Source organism: Salmo trutta, chromosome 15 (assembly GCF_901001165.1).
Source record: "Salmo trutta chromosome 15, fSalTru1.1, whole genome shotgun sequence".
NCBI lineage: Eukaryota > Metazoa > Chordata > Actinopteri > Salmoniformes > Salmonidae > Salmo > Salmo trutta.
Window position 1 is genome coordinate 4970552 of NC_042971.1, and position 19563 is coordinate 4990114.

Below are 19563 nucleotides of genomic sequence, written 5' to 3' on the forward strand. Positions count from 1 at the left end.
ACATTGGGGACTGGGCCCCGATCCAACAACATGCCTATCTAGTGAACCCTGAAAAGAGAGAGAAGCTCTGCAGTGAGGTGGAAAGTTACTACGGACATTGCAGGAGTTTCCTCTTGAAATCAGACATGTCTGTGGTAAGGACAACTTGGTTGCTGATTGTCTCAAGGGTGGGCAGTCAAAAAGACTTGTGTTTTGCGTTTAGCCAGTGCGTTGCCATGGATCACAATTTATTTTGACTGCACGTTTTTCCGTATTGGAGATGAGTTTTGTTTGGGCTCGTTCCAAGGGGACGAGAGTTCTAGAAGCCAGTGAGTTTTAGGAAGACGAGAGTTCTAGAAGCTAGTGAGTTTCAGGATGACGAGAGTTCTAGAAGCTAGTGAAATTTTCAAAAAAATATATATACTTAGAAATGTGTTTTTTCTCGTTTTTAACTGTTGACATCCAGTAGACAACATGTTTATATTGTAGAAGGTGAAACATTGTAGTTGATTATAATGAGGAATGGAAGTTGTGGTGGTAAGCATTCTCTTAAGGGGTGTCGAGTCGCGTCAATTCAAATCTGGTATTAGAACAAATTATTTGGCAAAGAGTAACTCAAGTTTTCTTTGTTCTTTAATTATTGCAAACACGTGTATGGTAAATAGGTTGGTCGTATATATACGGTCTCGCTGTGACACCACGCAGGGCAGACAGAGAAGAGAGCGTCACATCCTATTGTTTTCCCTTATATACTCTGACAGAGATAGTTCCCGCTCAATGCTGGCCTGTCAGAGGGAGGAGGAGCGTGGTTTAAACTTGCTCATCCTATCGTCGGCGTGCAGGCTGGTCCCAGCCTCGTGACGCACTTCCTGTCGCCGGTTGTAGTTCTTGTCTTCAGCAGTTGACTTATCCGTAGTTTATATACTTAATATTGTAGCATAGCTTCCCCGGTATATTATATAGGTTATACAAACAAATAGCCAGTTCAACCCTAACAGGGGGAAGGTGTTACATTCTTTGGTTTTTCCATTGATGTTTTGAGGTTGGACTTTAGCACGTCTAGCCCGTTAGCACCTCTAGCGCGTTAGCACGTCTAGCTCGTTAGCACGTCTAGCTCGTTAGCACGTAGGACGCACTGATTGGTGTCACCTCGTTAGTCAGTATGTGTTACACCTGTGCTGGCTTGTCCATCTCGTTAGTGGGAAGCTGTTTCACCTGAGCTGGTCCAGGTTCTATTTAAGAGTGTCTGGCCCAGTGCTCCAGTTGTCTTGATACATGTGGAGAGTCAACACCTTTAGTTGCTCCACCTTTTTGGTTTGCTTCCTGTCTTTAAGTTTGGTGTGGGTTTTTCTTTTGTTTGCCTCTTCCTGGGCAGATTTAGTGGGTCTCATGGTGGGTGACTTTTAGGTCCCAGTTGTTGTTACTAGTCAACTTTCAGTGGACACAGAGCAAAACTGCAAGATTATGTTATAATACTTTTATTGCATCAAATGGTTGTTTTATGCAACAGAATAGAGTGTTCTTATAACTATTGTCTGTGTGTTCTACTGAGGATGGGGCTCTGGGAGAAAACACTGACAGGAGATTTATAATGTGTTTTGGGTGATAAAACCTAAAGAGACCGCATTCCAGAGCATGAGTTAATGTTTCTGTTCTATATGGTACCAGGGAGAGATGACCCCAGGGTCAGACCCCTGGTCTCTACACAAAGAGTACTGTTTTTACAGCAGATACTGTCTGCTGAGAATTATAAGTATCTTTCATACAAATCTTAACCTTGTGACCCGTTCTATACATCTGTTGTTCGTCATGTAGGTTGAAAGGGGTGTATCTTGGCTGTAAAAGACCTTTGTACTTTTGTATCGTGGCTCTCAACGAATCATCTGGGGGTGATTCATCTCTCAACGAATCATCTGGGGGTGATTAATCTCTCACTGTCTAAGTTTTGTGTGGGTTTTTATTTTGTTTGCCTCTTCTTGGGCAGATTTGGTGGGTGTCTTTTAGGTCCCAGTTGTTGTTACTAGTCAACTTCCTGTGGACACCCCCAAAGTGACTTTCAAAGCCCCTCCTAAAAAACAAGCCTATATTTTTACATTGGATATTGCATCCAATTAATATTTTAATCAATGCTCATTAGTCTTTCAGTTTAGTCATCTGTTATCTTATGTTTGTGTACTAAATATCTCTTTATTTGTCATGGGAATTTTGCTATCTCAATGGTTGAACTCAACTACTACTCAAAGCTTTGTCTATTTCCAGAAGGTTGTAAGGCTTTAATTAATAAAGAATTAGACAGTCTCAGATTCTGCAATAGATTAGTCCTTTATTCTAAAAATCATACAATGTACATAGCCTTTTATACCTCACATTTGGTTATATCATACACTTTATAAATGCCCCTCCTCACTAACTCTGTCGCAATGTTCTACTTTGATAGCTCTTTCTGTCTAATCGGGTTCCTCCATCTTCATGTCTGCAACTGACAAGTCTAGCTCAAAACAGGAAACCTCTGTGGTTTCGCAACACCTGGCTTACTTCCCTTCTCAGAGCTCAGTCTTCAGAGAAATAGATCAACTTGTTTCAAACCCACACAGACATGTTCCCTCCTAACCGTCAATATTTCTCTGACCTACTTTGAAACATACATCATCAGATTATAGTCTTATAATCTTAACACATGTCACACAATTCTACAGTTTCAGGGTGGAATACTTTAACATAAATTCTTCTATCATTTTTTTCCTGTGAAGCCATTGTGTTGCATCCATGTCTTAAATGTACTGTATAAACAAAGCTTGATTTGACATATTGTAAGACAAATGAACCCAATGACCGACCAATCAAGACTCTTGTCAAACATGTAAAAGCAACACGTATCTTGGTCCATCTTAGTATGAAAAACAGTATCAATCCCACTTTTCCAGCCTAATGAAGGAGTGGTGGAGTGGTAAACACCACCCCCGGCTCTACCAGGGGCTTGAGGTGGTCTCCCACAGCTCTGATTGTCATGTTCTGTGGCCTTGCTGTTCCATTTCTTGACTGCCCCTGCAACACTTTTAGTAATATTATATAAAACACTCAATGTAATGGATATGGAGCATCTATGGCCTCAGTTACACCTGGTACCTAAATGTGATATCTGATCACTCCAAGCTGCATTAGGTTCAGATCTACCAGGATGGGCCTTTGACAGTCTGGACACAGTCAGGCCACTAATATAAATAAGCAATGTAAAGAGATGGGGTGAATGAGTGGGGAAAAATACATTTTACACAAATTACCTTCATAATAAATCAAATGTTGTTGGTCACATGCAGGTGTAGTGAAATGCTTGTCCTTCTAGTTCCCACAGTGCAGCAATATCTAACAATTTCACAACAAATACCTAATACACACAAATCTAAAGGAATGGAATTAGGAATATATGGATATACAATGTCAGAGCAGCATAGACTGAGATACAGTTTATACATATGAGATGAGAAATGATATGTTAACATTATTAAAGTGACTAGTGTTCCATTTATTAAAGTGGCCAATGATGTCAAGTCTATATGTAGGCTGCAGTCTCTCTGTGCTGTTTAACAGTCTGATGGCCTTGAGATAGAAGCTGTTTTTCAGTCTTTTGGTCCCAGCGTTGATGCACCTGTACTGACCTCGCCTTCTGAATGATAGCGGGTGAACAGGCAGTGGCTCGGGTAATAACAAAGAACATGTATGTATGCCTGGGGGGAAATTCACTTTCATACAGCCAAAAGTGGTGAGAAATTACAGCAATACCAGTGGACAATTTGCACTAAATAAACATAAATGGAACATATTCCCTTTTGCTGACGTGATGAACCGCTAAGGGGACATAAATATTTACCATCTAAACCATGTGTGACCTCTCACCTCTCTGGCTGTAGACGTGTTCTTCCTAACCAGTCCCTCAACAGCTCTCTGACTGAGCTCCACCCTCACTGGGTCTTCAGAGGAGAGGAAGGCTGAGGAGGGATGGAAGGATGAATGGATCAGTCAGTCAATAAAGTGTAGAGCTGCTGTCTATGCTGTCTGACAAAATCACTATTGTAGTAGTTTATTAAAGTCAATAAGGCTTTATGACTGCTGAATACCAACTATCAATCACTTAGATTATGTATTTTCAGGTAGAGATACATCCTTGGGACGTCCCTAGCCGGTTGAAGTTGACATTTAAAATGGTTAAGGTAGGGGTTAAGGTTAGGGTTTAGGGTAGGGATGTCCCAAGGATCCCAGATAGCATTGACCATTGTGCATTCTTCTGTCTCTTACATAGCAGGTGATGGGTTCTGACTTCTGAACTTGAAAATATTAAATATCCTTATTATGTGAAATTGAATGAAACAATAATATATATTGATGCTAATATGATGTACAATATTCCATGATGTTTCTATATGATAACAATACAGTAATATATTTAATATGATGTACAATATTCCATGATGTTTCTATATGATAACAATACAGTAATATATTTAATATGATGTACAATATCCCATGATGTTTCTATATGATAACAATAGAGTAATATATTTAATGATGTAAAATATTCCATGATGTTTCTATATGATAACAATAGAGTAATATATTTAATATGACATATACTATTTTTTTAAAGTTTCTTCAAAGAACTTGTTAGAAAGTGGGTTCATCGAGGAACCTCCGTTGTTGCTGGACTTCTTCCGGGAACTTCGCAATTACAACTGAAAACGATGGTGACAAGTTTTGATGCGACAACAGTTAAAAAGGTTAAGTTGGGTTGATGTTTGGCTCTGAATATGTCTCGAAATCATTTATTATAATAATATAACATACTAATAATGAATAACGAAGACAATGATGGTTTTCTGTGAATATCTTCCATAACGTTACTATAGTTAATGAACGTAAATATTAGAAAGCCGGGTCTGACCGTCGGCGTTGTATGAGCTACAGTACAGTACCGTTAGCTAGCTAGCTAACGTTATGTCCTAACTAGGCACAACTAGGTTTGGATTATTTCCTCAACTATATTCTTTCCCATATATTGTATATCGTTTCCATAAAGCCAACAACAGCTCTTATTCCTTCCCTTTCTCTAATGTATTTTGTAATAAAATGAGCAAGTGTAGTAAGATCATTGCTTTACTTTACTAGGACTGGAGACCACAGCAGCGATTCTGCTCTTGCCCGACCTCTTCAATGAGGACCCGAGTGGCCTTTATGTCCGTGACAAGGTATGTCTATACACCAATCATCTGTTTCTTCATTAACATAGGTGTGCATGCTTATATAAAACTGCAGCTGAACATTTGTTCTGTTCTTTGTTAATTGTATATTAATATTTTCTTACTTTTGTTGACACAGATTTCACTGCTCTTCACTCCTTTACTGCACATCGGTGGAAATCCATTTCACCATGAGAGTGAAATCCCGCTGGCCTTTGATGGGAAGAACATCCACACCCTCGAGGACATCTCCATGGGACTTGGGGCTCTGCTAGGTCGGTATTCCTTAAATTTCCCAAAAATGTCAGAAAAACAGTTATGTTGTTAAGTGACTGTGTTCTGGGGATCAGAGAAGTTGAGGTGAAGTTACCAGGGCCGGTCATAAAGATGGAAAACTTCCTAACATAACTAAGTGGATATGATATACACACTAAAGCTGAAAAATCTGTATTTAGCATCAAGTCTACAATATTGTTAGTTGACCTAGGATTCATTTTTAATGTTGTTTTTATTGTACATCATTATTTATACATTTTTTATATGTCATGAAAATCACTATACAAAGTAAATGTATTATTTATTATGGTCTGACATGTCTGCAGAAATGTTGCAATATTGTAATGTGTTTTGTTTGTAAATATTAATTCACATTTGTGGTGCCAATAAATAAACAATGAATTATTTAAATCAATATTGTCAATATTGTTATTATTAAAATATGTTTTTATAATGCATGGAGGGTGGACAGGGAGTTAAAAAATGAACCCCAAAAGGTTCTTTGAGGAACCATGATAAGGGGGATCTTCAAAGAACTTAGAGGTTCCCACAAAATGTTCTTCAAATAACTTTTAGGGGTTCCCCCACAGTTTCAATTTAAAGAACCCCTACAGGATACTCCAGGAACCTTTACTTTTTAGAGTGTATATTGATAAAAGTCACCTTGTCCGAGAGACATTTACATAGTTACCTTGGCTCACTCTAACTTTATGGAAAAAAGTTTATTCAACAAATCGACCATAAGGGCAGTTTTATTTCAAATGTAGTACCCGGATGGAGAAAGTCCAATAAGCGTTTTATAGTTTCATCCAACTCCCCAGACTTTGTAGACTGTTTAATAATGCTTAAACCTCATCTTTATCAAATGATCCATTAAAGATACCAACTCAATACCTACGTTCGTCTACATATGGGTTGTTTAAATTGTATCTAATTGTATTACTTCATAAAATCTCTAGTAATCAATTATACAAACATACAATTCATCATATTTTCATATATTCATAGAATCCATATAAAACGTAAGAAATTCTCAGGTAGTCACGACAACCATTCCATTTGCTTTTTCAAGGACTCTCCATAGCTACGAAGCAGCTCTCCAAACATACTCCCAGCGGAACCAAAACATATACATTTGTTTCCCGGACAATGACCGGATCGTCAACGGTTCTCTAACCTCCCAGAGACCACGGCAAAATCAAGCCTCCCAGGAACTATAGACCTTCCGCTGCTTTCTAAATGATCATACATATATCTCAATACCACCCCGTGATCTTCTATGATGGGCAGTGAAGGAACCCCAAGATAACGTTATATCAAAGTTTATTATCCACATGTCAATCATCTGATTAAGCATATTTCTATATGAGGAACTATAGACCTCTATGAGGAACTATAGATCTCTAGGAGGAACTATAGATCTCTAGGAGGAACTATAGATCTCTAGGAGGAACTATAGATCTCTAGGAGGAACTATAGATCTCTAGGAGGAACTATAGATCTATGTGAGGAACTATAGATCTCTAGGAGGAACTATAGATATGTGAGGAACTATAGATCTCTGTCACATAACTCTCATATCAGTCACACAACTCTCATATCACAGTCACACAATGCTATTCCCAAACATACCTAATCAATTAGATGTTTTGGATCTTAATGTTTTTCCTCATAATCCTGGACTATCGGACCACCATTTTATTACATTTGCAATCACAACAAATAATCTGCTCAGACTCCAACCAAGGAGCATCAAAAGTCATGCTATAAATTCTCAGACAACCCAAAGATTCCTTGATGCCCTTCCAGACTCCCTCTGCCTACCCAAGGACATCAGAGGACAAAAAACAGTTAACCACCGAACTGAGGAACTCAATTTAACTTTGCACAATACCCTAGATGCAGTTGCACCCCTAAAAACAAAAAAACTAAAAACATTTGTCACAAGAAACTAGCTCCCTGGTTTACAGAAAATACACGAGCTCTGAAGCAAGCTTCCAGAAAATTGGAACGGAAATGGCGCCACACCAAACTGGAAGTCTTCCGACTAGCTTGGAAAGACAGTACTGTGCAGTATCGAAGAGCCCTCACTGCTGCTTAATTGAGGAAAATATGAACAATCCGAAATTGATTTTTGATACTGTCGCAAAGCTAACTAAAAAGTAGCATTCCCCAAGAGAGGATGGCTTTCACTTCAGCAGTAATAAATTCATGAACTTCTTTGAGGAAAAGATCATGTTCATTAGAAAGCAAATTACGGACTCCTCCTTAAATCTGCGTATTCCTCCAAAGCTCCGTTGTCCTGAGTCTGCACAACTCTGCCAGGATCAAGGGAGACACTAAAGTGTTTTAGTACTATATCTCTTGACACAATGATGAAAATAATCATGGCCTCTAAACCTTCAAGCTGCATCCTGGACCCTATTCCAACTAAACTACTGAAAGAGCTGCTTCCTGTGCTTGGCCCTCCTATGTTGAACATAATAAACGGCTCTCTATCCACCGGATGTGTACCAAACTCACTAAAAGTGGCAGTAATAAAGCCTCTCTTGAAAAAGCCAAACCTTGATATAAAAAATATAAAAAACGAATCGGCCTATATCGAATCTTCCATTCCTCTCAAAACTTTTTGAAAAAGCTGTTGCGCAGCAACTCACTGCCTTCCTGAAGACAAACAATGTATACGAAACGCTTCAGTCTGGTTTTAGACCCCATCATAGCACTGAGACTGTACTTGTGAAGGTGGTAAATTACCTTTTAATGGTGTCAGACCGAGGCTCTGCATCTGTCCTCGTGCTCCTAGATCTTAGTGCTGCTTTTGATACCATCGATCACCACATTCTTTTGGAGAGATTGGAAACCCAAATTGGTCTACACGGACAAGTTCTGGCCTGGTTTAGATCTTATCTGTCGAAAAGATATCAGTTTGTCTCTGTGAATGGTTTGTCTTCTGACAAATCAACTGTAAATTTCGGTGTTCCTCAAGGTTCTGTTTTAGGACCACTATTGTTTTCACTATATATTTTACCTCTTGGGGATGTCATTCGAAAACATAATGTTAAATTTCACTGCTATGCGGATGACACACAGCTGTACATTTTAATGGAACATGGTGAAGCCCCAAAATTGGACAAAACAGAGATGCTTGTTCTAGGTCCCAAGAAACAAAGAGATCTTCTGTTAAATCTGACAATTAACCTGTTAGGGCTAGGCAGTATTGACACGGCCGGATAAAAAACGTACCCGATTTAATCTGGTTACTACTCCTGCCCAGAAACTAGAATATGCATATAATTATTGGCTTTGGATAGAAAACACCCTAAAGTTTCTAAAACTCTTTTAATGGTGTCTGTGAGTATAACAGAACTCATATGGCAGGCAAAAACATGAGAAGATTCCTTACAGGAAGTGCACTCTCTGACAAGTTCTTGTTCTTCTTGGCTCTGTTTATTGAAAACTGAGGATCTTTGCTGTAACGTGACACTTCCTACGGCTCCCATAGGCTCTCAGAACCCAGGAAAAAGCTGAATGATATCGAGGCAGCCCCTGGCTGAAAAACATTAGCGCGTTTGGATCGTGGGCAGTCAGAGTACTATGAGACTCAGGCTCGTGCACGAGGGGATCCCATGCTTTTATTTTCTCTCTCTTTGAACGTAAACACGCTTTCCCGGTCGAAATATTATCGCTTTTTTACGAGAAAAATGGCATAAAAATGTATTTTAAACAGCGGTTGACATGCTTCGAAGTACGGTAATGGAATATTTAGATTTTTTTTGTCACGAAATGTGTCGTGCGCGTGACCCTTACTTACACTTCGGATAGTGTCTTGAACGCACGAACAAAACGCCGCTATTTGGATATAACTATGGATTATTTTGAACCAAACCAACATTTGTTATTGAAGTAGAAGTCCTGGGAGTGCATTCTGATGAAGAACAGCAAAGGTAATAACATTTTTCTTATAGCAAATCTGACTTTGGTCAGGGCTAAACTTGGTGGGGGTCTAAATAGCTAGCCCTGTGATGCCGGGCTATCTACTTAGAATATTGCAAAATGTGCTTTCACCGAAGAGCTATTTTAAAATCGGACATAGCGAGTGCATAGAGGAGTTCTGTATCTATAATTCTTAAAATAATTTTTATGTTTTTAGTGAACGTTTATCGTGAGTAATTTAGTAAATTCACCGGAAGTTTGCGGGGGGTATGCAAGTTCTGAACGTCACATGCTAATGTAAAAGCTGGTTTTTGATATAAATATGAACTTGATTGAACAAAACATGCATGTATTGTATAACATAATGTCCTAGGATTGTCATCTGATGAAGATCATCAAAAGGTTAGTGCTGCATTTAGCTGTGGTTTGGGTTTATGTGACATTATATGCTAGCTTGAAAAATGGGTGTCTGATTATTTCTGGTTGGGTACTCTCCTGACATAATCTAATGTTTTGCTTTCGTTGTAAAGCCTTTTTGAAATCGGACAGTGTGGTTAGATTAACGAGAGTCTTGTCTTTAAAATGGTGTAAAATAGTCATATGTTTGAGAAATTGAAGTAATAGCATTTCTAAGGTATTTGAATAACGCGCCACAGGATTCCACTGGCTGTTATGTAGGTGGAACGATTTCGTCCCACTGGCCCTAGAGAAGTTAATCTTGATGGTTGTACAGTCATCTCAAATAAAACTGAAGGACCTTGACGTTACTCTGGACCCTGATCTCTCTTTTGAAGAACATATCAAGACTGTTTCAAGGACAGCTTTTTTCCCATCTACGTAACATTGCAAAAATCAGAAACTTTCTGTCCAAAAATGATGCAGAAAAATTAATCCATGCTTTTGTTACTTCTAGGTTGGACTACTGCAATGCTCTACTTTCTGGCTACCCGGATAAAGCACTAAATAAACTTCAGTTAGTGCTAAATACGGCTGCTAGAATCCTGACTAGAACAACATTTTTTTATCATATTACTCCAGTGCTAGCCTCCCTACACTGGCTTCCTGTTAAGGCAAGGGCTGATTTCAAGGTTTTACTGCTAACCTACAAAGCATTACATGGGCTTGCTCCTACCTAGCTTTCCGATTTGGTCCTGCCGTACATACCTACACGTATGCTACGGTCACAAGACGCAGGCCTCCTAATTGTCCTTAGAATTTCTAAGCAAACAGCTGGAAGCAGGGCTTTCTCGTATAGAGCTCAATTTTTATGGAATGGTCTGCCTACCCATGTGAGAGATAATGAAGACTCATCTCTTCAGTGAGTCCTATGATTGAGTGTAGTCTGGCCCAGGAGTGTGAAGATGAACGGAAAGGCTCTGGAGCAACGAACTGCCCTTGCTGTCTCTGCCTGGCCGGTTCCCCTCTCTCCACTGGGATTCTCTGCCTCTAACCCTATTACAGGGGCTGAGTCACTGGCTTATTGGTGTTCTTCCATGCCGAACCTAGGAGGAGTGCGTCACTTGAGTGGGTTGAGTCACTAACGTGGTCTTCCTGTCTGGGTTGGCTCCCCCCCTTGGGTTGTGCCATGGCGGAGATCTTTGTGGGCTATACTCGGCCTTGTCTCAGGATGGTAAGTTGGTGGTTGAAGGTATCCCTTTAGTGGTGTGGGGGCTGTGCTTTGGCAAAGTGGGTGGGGTTATATCCTTCCTGTTTGGCCCTGTCTGGGGGTATCATTGGATGGGACCACAGTGTCTCCTGACCCCTCCTGTCTCAGCCTCCAGTATTTATGCTGCAGTAGTTTATGTGTCGGGGGGCTAGGGTCAGTCTGTTATATCTGGAGTATTTCTCCTGTCTTATCCGGTGTCCTGTGTGAATTTAAGTATGCTCTCTCTAATTCTCTCTTTCTTTCTCTCTTTCGGAGGACCTGAGCCCTAGGACTATGCCTCAGGACTACCTGACATGATGACTCCTTGCTGTCCCCAGTCCACCTGGCCGTGCAGCTGCTCCAGTTTCAACTGTTCTGCCTGCGGCTATGGAACCCTGACCTGTTCACCGGACGTGCTACCTGTCTCAGACCTGCTGTTTTCAACTCTCTAGAGACAGCAGGAGCGGTAGAGATACTCTCAATGATCGGCTATGAAAAGCCAACTGACATTTACTCTTGAGGTGCTGACTTGTTGCACCCTCGACAAACACTGTGATTATTATTATTTGACCATGCTGGTCATTTATGAACATTTGAACATCTTGGCCATGTTCTGTTATAATCGCCACCCGGCACAGCCAGAAGAGGACTGGCCACCCCTCATAGCCTGGTTCCTCTCTAGGTTTCTTCCTAGGTTTTGGCCTTTCTAGGGAGTTTTTCCTAGCCACCGTGCTTCCACACCTGCATTGCTTGCTGTTTGGGGTTTTAGGCTGGGTTTCTGTACAGCACTTTGAGATATCAGCTGATGTAAGAAGGGCTATATAAATACATTTGATTTGATTTAGTGTATCTGGTAAATAGGAAACCACTAGTTATGGATGTAGTGTAACTGGTAATGAGGAAACCACTCGTTATGGATGTAGTTGTCACGTCCTGACCCTTGTAAGATGTCATTTTCTATAGTAGTGTGGGCAGAGCGTGACAGGGGGTGTTTTTGGGTGGTTTTCTATGTCTATGTTTAAGTTCTAGTTTTTCTATTTCTATGTTGTTGTTTTTGGGGTTGATCTCCAATTGGAGGCAGCTGGTCCTCGTTACCTCTAATTGGAGATCATATTTAAGTTGGGGCTTTTTCTAGTGTGTTTGTGGGTAGTTGTTTTCCGTTTTGTATGGGTTACCTGACGGAACTGTTGGTGGTCATTTTGTTAAGTGTTTCCTTAATAAAGTAAATATGAGCACTCTACACGCTGCGCCTTGGTCCCCTTTAGACGACCCCTGTTACAGTAGTATATCTGCTTGGAGCAAAAATGGTGAGCCAAGATTTTAGTTTTTCACAATGTATTCTGAATATTACAGCGCACTATTAGGACAAGATCAGGAGTACTACTCAAGGAAACTCACATTAAGTTCTGTGTCTATTCACTAATTCACCACCATGGGGGGAAACTCTGGGGAGTTCTCATAGGCTGACAGTAAAAATAACCTCCATTTACAGGTTGCATATGAGTGCATTTCACATTACTTTGGATTATAATTGTAGGGCTCGTTTGAATCTCCTGCTTAATATGTTTGTGTTATTGTCGCATATCAACTGCTTTACACTTAAAAAACACTTCAACCAGTAAAATGCTCTTTGGCTAGCTTTAACATCAGCCTGACAATGAGGGTTTGTACACTAAGTGTTTAACAAATTGGCCCATAACTTCACCTAACAACAACATAGACCTACTGTAGGACCCATAACTTCACCTAACAACAACATAGACGTAGGACTATAAATCATTTAATATTTCAGGTGAAACATGGAAATTAAAATGTCTTTGTCATGACATTTCATAACCTGATCACCAGATCATTTTGTGAATAATCCCACTAGGCTACTCTGTAATGTGTTGTCATTCTAAATGTCCTGAATGAAGGAAAATAGCTCTGTGTGTTGAACAATAGCCAATCCATCAAGGAACAGTTTTCTACACATTATGAGCTAAGTATCTCTGTGCGCAAACAGACTAACGAGACCCTACTGTAAATCAACCAGACAATAACACATTATAAACATCGATTTGTTAGGGATGTTGGATCCAAAATGGAGCACGGCATAACTGTCTTTACCAGAGTAATGAATGAAGAAGCACTTTGGTTGTTGTTGCATGTTGTGATGTTTGTCATGTGACTGTCATTCAGAAAATGATTTCCTGGATCAGCTGATGATAGTTGAACATGTGACTGTAACTAAACAGCTACAGTATTAAGAATTATGTGTAATTATTGAAGAACCACATTAATGACAGTATCCATTTGAGTGTCAATAAAGTTAAGGTGACTCTTGGATAGAACCATTGGATTTAGCAAACTCTGAAATGATTTAGGATTTTTGTGCCCATGAAAACTGTTTCCCAGCGTAACATAAGGAGACACAATGTTACGTAGTTAGAGAGCATTTCAGAGATCTGAATACAACAAAAACTGTCCTAACAGGACAATAACCTAAACCATAAGGCCAAATCTACACTGGAGGAGCTTACCAAGATGACATTGAATGTTCCTGAGTGGCCTAGTTACAGTTTGGACTTAAATCGTCTTGAAAGTCAAAGCAAGACGAGAAAATGGCTTTCTAGCAATGATCAACAACCTACTTGACAGAACAGGAAGGATTGTAAAAAGAATAATGAATATTCACATGATCAGTCGCCTATTGGATGACATCACGACTTCCCATCAAGCCAACTCCTTGGAGGCCTTACTATGACATCACTCACTCCTTCTAGTTTGCAGTTGTCTAAAAAAAACACTATTTTGCTCAAAACATTTATTTGTTTCCTTTTAGTGTGTTTATAATTTACTGTATTTATATATCACTTTTCAACAGGAAAGGACGTCATGAACAATTCCGACAGTACAAAAACATATTCAAGTGTAGAATGCCCTTTTAAAAATCACACATTAGTTCAACAACTACAGAGTTTGTGTCCCTGTTTTATAAGATAGTACTCACTGTATTTACTGGTGTTAATCAGATCAATGTCCCTGTTTTATAAGATAGTACTCACTGTATTTACTAATGTTAATCAGTTCTCCAGTCTTCTCTTCTTCGTCCTCCTCTAATGTGACAGTAATCTCCCCCTCTTCATCCTTCATTCCAAAAACGTCTTCTTCTTTCACTTCATCCTCCACTCCAAAAACTGCATCTTCCTCCTCCTCTTTCACTCTGAAGGCGTCTTCCTCGTCTTTCACTGTAACATCCTCCTCTACCTCTTTCACGACAACGTTCAGCCACAGACCCTCTTTCTCCGTCCAGCAGACCTCTTCTTTAGCAGGAGGAGAGTAGCTTAGTAAGCGCATGGTCGGGGATGTTAGCTAGCTAGGCTAATGCTAACTTAACCAGCCAGATAGTTGACTTACAACGTAAATATGAAATTAAATGGGGTAGCTAGTTGTTTCCACATAAGTATGTTTAAATCATAGTGGCAATTAAACCACGAAATTGTCTAAAGAACTTGAATGTTCCGACTTTGTTGACTAGCGAGCTACCGAGGTGGCTGCAGTTGTTGAAGAAGCGTTCCGTCCACTAGATAATACGTCACACTAGAAACATCGCCTGAAAGATACATATCGCCATCTGCTGTCTGGAGGGAGGAAACGCAGTTGAGGAGGGAAAACTTTTTTTCTTCTTCATTGAATTATAATACACTGCTCAAAAAAATAAAGGGAACACTTAAACAACACAATGTAACTCCAAGTCAATCACACTTCTGTGAAATCAAACTGTCCACTTAGGAAGCAACACTGATTGACAATAAATTTCACATGCTGTTGTGCAAATGGAATAGACAACAGGTGGAAATTATAGGCAATTAGCAAGACACCCCCAATAAAGGAGTGGTTCTGCAGGTGGGAACAACAGACCACTTCTCAGTTCCTATGCTTCCTGGCTGATGTTTTGGTCACTTTTGAATGCTGGCGGTGCTTTCACTCTAGTGGTAGCATGAGACGGAGTCTACAACCCACACAAGTAGCTCAGGTAGTGCAGCTCATCCAGGATGGCACATCAATGTAAGCTGTGGCAAGAAGGTTTGCTGTGTCTGTCAGCGTAGTGTCCAGAGCATGGAGGTGCTATCAGGAGACAGGCCAGTATATCAGGAGACGTGGAGGAGGCCGTAGGAGGGCAACAACCCAGCAGCAGGACCGCTACCTCCGCCTTTGTGCAAGGAGGAGCAGGAGGAGCACTGCCAGAGCCCTGCAAAATGACCTCCAGCAGGCCACAAATGTGCATGTGTCTGCTCAAACGGTCAGAAACAGACTCCATGAGGGTGGTATGAGGGCCCGACGTCCACAGGTGGGGGTTGTGCTTACAGCCCAACACCGTGCAGGACGTTTGGCATTTGCCAGAGAACACCAAGATTGGCAAATTCGCCACTGGCGCCCTGTGCTCTTCACAGATGAAAGCAGGTTCACACTGAGCACGTGACAGACGTGACAGAGTCTGGAGATGCCGTGGAGAACGTTCTGCTGCCTGCAACATCCTCCAGCATGACCGGTTTGGCGGTGGGTCTGTCATGGTGTGGGGTGGTATTTCTTTGGGGGGCCGCACAGCCCTCCATGTGCTCGCCAGAGGTAGCCTGACTGCCATTAGGTACCGAGATGAGATCCTCAGACCCCTTGTGAGACCATATGCTGGTGCGGTTGGCCCTGGGTTCCTCCTAATGCAAGACAATGCTAGACCTCATGTGGCTGGAGTGTGTCAGCAGTTCCTGCAAGAGGAAGGCATTGATGCTATGACTGGCCTGCCCGTTCCCCAGACCTGAATCCAATTGAGCACATCTGTGACATCATGTCTCGCTCCATCCACCAACGCCACGTTGCACCACAGACTGTCCAGGAGTTGGCGGATGCTTTAGTCCAGGTCTGGGAGGAGATCCCTCAGGAGACCATCCGCCACCTCATCAGGAGCATGCCCAGGCGTAGTAGGGAGGTCATACAGGCACGTGGAGGCCACACACACTACTGAGCCTCATTTTGACTTGTTTTTAGGACATTACATCAAAGTTGGATCAGCCTGTAGTGTGGTTTTCCACTTTAATTTTGAATGTGACTCCAAATCCAGACCTCCATGGGTTGATAAATTGGATTTCCATTGATTATTTTTGTGTGATTTTGTTGTCAGCACATTCAACTATGTAAAGAAAAAAGTATTTAATAAGATTATTTCATTCATTCAGATCTAGGATGTGTTATTTTAGTGTTCCCTTTATTTTTTTGAGCAGTATATTATAAAGCAGTTTAGGGAAACGTTTTTTTTCTCTCTATTAAATATTAATATTATATCAACACGTATAAAGATTAGTTCCGTTTTTGATGAGAATTTTAAACAATCTCTACCTCTACTCCACATCTGTATTCCTGACTCAGTCAAAAAACAAGATATCAAAATAAGCACCTATTTATTAATACCCTTGATAAAGATGAGCAAAAATGTATAAAATAAATAAATAAACTTTACCCACTACCAGGATATTTTAGCCCAAAACCTGGTTACCTCTCTGCTAGGAGGCTGAAACTTGGCCATAAGGGGGTCTTCCTGCAAAACAAAGAAAATGTAAATTGGGCACAAAATCAAAGCATTTCTATGGCCAACTCAGTCTTCGGACTTGAAATCCATTGAAAACCTGTGGTTTGAACTGAACAGGGCAGTCCATAAGACAGACTAAATAAAACAACGACCTGGAGAGATTCTGTTTGGAGGAATGGTCTAAGATACCACCCAATGTGTTCTCTAATCTCATAAAACATTTCAGTGTCATTATCCTCCCAAGGGGAGAGTGCTGGAGTATTGAAAACATGGGTGGCAATAATTCAGACCCCTGCCTTTTGAGAATTACATGTTAAACTAAATCTCTTTCTCTGAGCAATTGTATTAGTATAAAATAATATAATTTCCCTTTTATTGGTGTAAGAATACATCATGTAGATGTATATAATGAACAGACTAGGTCTATACTGCTCCTACATGGTGTAACAATACATCATCATGTAGATGTATATAATGAACAGACTAGGTCTATACTGCTCCTACATGGTGTAACAATACATCATGTAGATGTATATAATGAACAGACTAGGTCTATACTGCTCCTACATGGTGTAACAATACATCATGGAGATGTACAGTGGTGGAAAAAAGTATTTGATCCCCTGCTGATTTTGTACATTATCCCACTTACAAAGAAATGATCAGTCTATAATTTTAATAGTAGGTTTATTTGAACAGTGAGAGACAGAATAACAACAACAAAAATCCAGAAAAATGCATGTCAAAAATGTTATAAAATTATTTACATTTTAGTGAGGGAAATAAGTATTTGACCCACTCTCAATCAGAAAGATTTCTGGCTCCCAGGTGTCTTTTATACAGGTAACGAGCTGAGATTAGGAGCACACTCTTAAAGGGAGTGCTCCTAACTGTAGAGGGATAATTCCAGTGCAGTACATGTGTAAAAGGATAATTCCAGTGCAGTACATGTGTAAAGGTTGTTGAGGGATAATTCCAGTACAGTACATGTGTAAAAGGATAATTCCAGTGCAGTACATGTGTAAATGGTTTAGAGGGATAATTCCAGTACAGTACATGTGCAGAGGGATAATTCCAGTGCAGTACATGTGTAAAGGGTGTTGAGGGATAATTCCAGTACAGTACATGTGTAGAGGGATAATTCCAGTACAGTACATGTGTAAAGGGATAATTCCAGTGCAGTACATGTGTAGAGGGATAATTCCAGTGGACCGGTTATTGACTGGAGACTTAAAATGCTGAAAACAGGTCCCTAGCGGAATGACAAAAACATGGCTGCTTGTTAAAGAAGAGATGGAGTGAGAGACAGAGATAAACATATACATTGCACATGGACCGTAAGAAATCCTGAATGTATTGAAATGCCTGGGCTCGCAGGGGATGTGTTAATTCATAACCCATCATTTATACCTGTTAATTCATAACCCATCATTTATACCTGTTAATTCATAACCCATCATTTATACCTGTTAGTTCATAACCCATCATTTACACCTTTTGCTTGAAAGGGGTGGTTCAGGCAGGCTGGCACGCTCCCTGACCTTACTTCTTACTTGACAGGAACTAATGGGGATCCATAATAAACCCTAGGAAGAGTAGCTGCTGCCTTGACAGGAAATAATGGGGATCCATAATAAACCCCAGGAAGAGTAGCTGCTGCCTTGACAGGAAATAATGAGGATCCATAATAAACCCCAGGAAGAGTAGCTGCTTCCTTGACAGGAACTAATGGGGATCCATAATAAACCCCAGGAAGAGTAGCTGCTGCCTTGGCAGGAACTAATGTGGATCCATAATAAACCCCAGGAAGAGTAGCTGCTGCCTTGGCAGGAACTAATGGGGATACATAGTAAATACAAATACTTGTATCAATATTTTTGTCTCTCTTTACTCTCGGATTCGAAAATGCTAATTGGCATCAAAGTAGACGACATGCAAGACTACAAATCCCTGCAAGCTCCTGCATGTCATCTCTAGCCGACACCTTTTACAGAACAGTTCACTGAATTGTCCATTGAAATACATTTTTACCAATGTAATCATTGCTACATAAAGGCCTGATTGGTGGAGTGCTGCAGAGATGGTTGTCCTTCTGGAAGGTTCTCCCATCTCCACAGAGGAACTCTGGAGCTCTGTCAGAGTGAACATCGGGTTCTTGTTCACCTCCCTGACCAAGGCCCTTCTCCCCCGATTTCTCAGTTTGGCCGGGTGTCCAGCTCTACGAAGAGTCTTGATGGTTCCAAACTTCTTCCATTTAAGAATGATGGAGGCCACTGTGTTCAAGGGGACCTTCAATGCTGAAGATATTTTTTGGTTCCTTTCCCCAGATCTGTGCCTCGACACTATCCTGTCTCAGAGCTCTATGGACAATTCCTTGACCTCATGGCTTGGTTTTTGCTCTGACATGCACTGTAAACTGTGGGACCTTATATAGACAGGTGTGAGCCTTTCCAAATCATGTCTAATCAATTGAATTTACCACAAGTGGACTCCAATCAAGTTGTAGAAACATCTAAAGGATGATCAATGGAAACAGGATGCATCTGAGCTCAATTTCGAGTCTCCTAGCAAAGGGTCTGAATACTTAAGTAAATACATTTGCAAAAATGTAAAAAAAAAAAAAAAAACTGTTTTTGGTTTGTCATTATGAGGTATTGTGTGTAGATTGATGAGGGGGGGAAATTATTCAATTTTAGAATAAGGCCGTAACTTTAAAAAGTGTGGAAAAAGTGAAGGGGTCTGAATACTTAACGAATGCACTGTATACCACTGGCAGAGTTTTCTACCACTGGCAGAGTTTTCTACCGCTGGCAGTTTTGTACACAGTCATGAGATACGTGGCATAGAAAAGTCCAATCTTAGGAGAGTACATGGGAGGCACTATACTGTGTGTCTGCAGGTGTCTATCTGGTCAAAACCACTGATACAGGTGC

General features: G+C 40.5%; 1 long non-coding RNA gene across 1 annotated transcript; it reads right to left on the reverse strand.

The window, feature by feature from the left end:
* Window positions 1-5335: 5335 nt before the first annotated feature.
* LOC115148372 (uncharacterized) lies at window positions 5336-14150 on the reverse strand. Its single transcript, XR_003866641.1, has 2 exons — window positions 14112-14150; window positions 5336-5495 (listed from the first exon to the last, which is right to left on the reverse strand). It is a non-coding gene; the product is annotated as an uncharacterized LOC115148372 (long non-coding RNA).
* Window positions 14151-19563: the final 5413 nt, after the last annotated feature.